General features: G+C 46.9%; 1 pseudogene; it reads right to left on the reverse strand.

Moving 5' to 3' along the window:
- Positions 1-91: 91 nt before the first annotated feature.
- Positions 92-2,142, reverse strand: LOC104941022 (coagulation factor X pseudogene; annotated as a pseudogene).
- Between the last annotated feature and the right edge of the window lie 135 nt (positions 2,143-2,277).

Below are 2,277 nucleotides of genomic sequence, written 5' to 3' on the forward strand. Positions count from 1 at the left end.
AGACAGGGGGTGAGACAGGGGGTGAGACAGGGGGGGAGACAGGGGGTGAGACAGGGGGAGAGACAGGGGGTGAGACAGACACTTAATCAAACTTACCTTAAACCAGAAACATTTTTTGAGACCTGACTTGAAACTATTTGGAGGTCCTGTTTCCCACAATGCCTTGCTGTTTGTTTTGACAGCAGAAAGGAGACGCATTATGAAATATTTTTTATATACTTTATTATCTGAGCGCTGCTGTGTATCTCACTCTTACTTTACACCTGTTGGTATGAAATAAAACTTCTGCACACGTCTCAGTCTCTCTGTGTCCATCATGTTAAAGACATTAATATACAAAAATCTTCCAAACAGCTGTAATACGCATCAGGGAGTCAGTAGAGACCCTGCAGTTGGACACAATCATCCTTAATAAGATGTTTATAATTAACCATCAACCGGACTGTGAGGAGTCAGGTCTGTGGACCATCGATCAGAACATGTTTATTTATGAGTTTAGAGTCCAAAGGAAAGAATCTGCAGCTCAACCAATGACCTCCTGACGTCCATCGTTTGAAACATCCATTATCGTCTGGTCCGTCAGTAGACCTGGTTCTGGTCTGTTAGTCCTGGTCCTAGTCCGTTAGTCCTGGTTTTGGTCCGTTAGTCCTGGTCCGTTAGTCCTGGTCCTGGCTGAGGTCCTGGTTCTGATCCGTTAGTCCTGGTCCTGGCTGAGGTCATGGCTAAGGTCCTGGTCCTGGCTGAGGTTCTGGTCCGTCAGTAGTCCTGGTTCTGGTCTTGGCTGAGGTTCTGGTCCGTCAGTTGTCATGGTTCTGGTCCTGGCTGAGGTCCTGGTCCTGGCTGAGGTCCTGTGTCTGCATGGTGTCTCTGATCCAGTTGAGGAAGTTCCCGATGCGGCTGTAGACCCCGAACCTCCCTTTGGCGGCGCAGCCCTCGCCCCAGCTGACGACCCCTGTCAGGAACCAGGTCCCCCTGTGGTTCTGAACGAAGGGTCCCCCGCTGTCCCCCCCGCAGGCATCCATCGCCACGTCCAGGAACCCCGCGCAGAACATGTTGTCTGTGATCACCTGAGGGGGAGACACTTAACTTAGAGACTAAAGACACTTAACTTAGAGACTAAAGACACTTAACTTTAACTAGATACTAAAGGCACTTAACTTTAACTAGAGACTAAAGACACTTAACTTTGACTACAGACTAAAGACACTTTACTTTAACTAGAGACTAAAAACACTTAAGTTTAACTTCAGACTAAAAACACTTAACTTTAAGAGACTAAAAACACCTAACTTTAACTAGAGACTAAAACCACTTAACTTTAACTACAGACTAAAAACACTTAACTTTACCAACAGACTAAAAACTCTTAACTTTAACTAGAGACTAAAAACACTTAACTTTAACTTCAGACTAAAAACACTTAACTTTAACTAGAGACTAAAAACACCTAACTTTAACTGGAGACTAAAAACACTTAACTTTAACTAGAGACTAAAGACAATTAACTTTAACTAGAGAATAAAAACACTTAAATGAATCTAGAGAATAAAAACACTTAACTTAAACTAGAGACTAAAATCCCTAATCACAGTTAAGATGAGTGTGCTCCGCCCGGTTCATAGACAGGTATGAGTGTGTGTGTAGCTCGACAGGTGTGTCCCGCCTGTCCTCTCACCTGATTGGTGGAGCCGCTGCAGGTCTGCTGTCCAATGACGGGCAGCGTCACCTTCCTCAGGAAGCGTGAGGAGCGGCCCAGGTGACGAGTCAGACCCCAACCTGAGACCACGCCTCGAGAGTCCTCCTGGGTGGGGAATCAAGTGTTTACTTCCTGTCTGTCTGCTTCTGCTACTTTAGTGTTAAGGGGTTATAGTAAAGGTGTGTACCTGCTGCAGGTACCTGGACACGTGGGGTTATAGTAAAGGTGTGTACCTGCAGCAGGTACCTGGACAGGTGGGGGTCCGGCAGGCAGGCGGGGGCTGCCGTGGGGCCCCTCCTGACAGGGCCTGAGAGGAACAACAGAGCGATGTCACTGTCGAAGGTGAACGAGTGGAAGTGAGGATGGACGAAAACCTTCTGGACCTTCAACTGCTGCTCCATGGGGTCCGGACGCCTCTTATCATAGTCCCCTGCTCCCACACACATTTATGGACATTTCTCAGTATTAGTAGACATACTAAAACACACACACTCTCTCTCTCTCACACACACACACACACACACACACACACACACACACACACACACACACACACACACACACACACACACACACACACA

This window comes from Notothenia coriiceps, unplaced genomic scaffold (genome assembly GCF_000735185.1).
Source record: "Notothenia coriiceps isolate Sejong01 unplaced genomic scaffold, NC01 NC01_scaffold00002963, whole genome shotgun sequence".
Classification (NCBI taxonomy): Eukaryota; Metazoa; Chordata; class Actinopteri; order Perciformes; family Nototheniidae; genus Notothenia; species Notothenia coriiceps.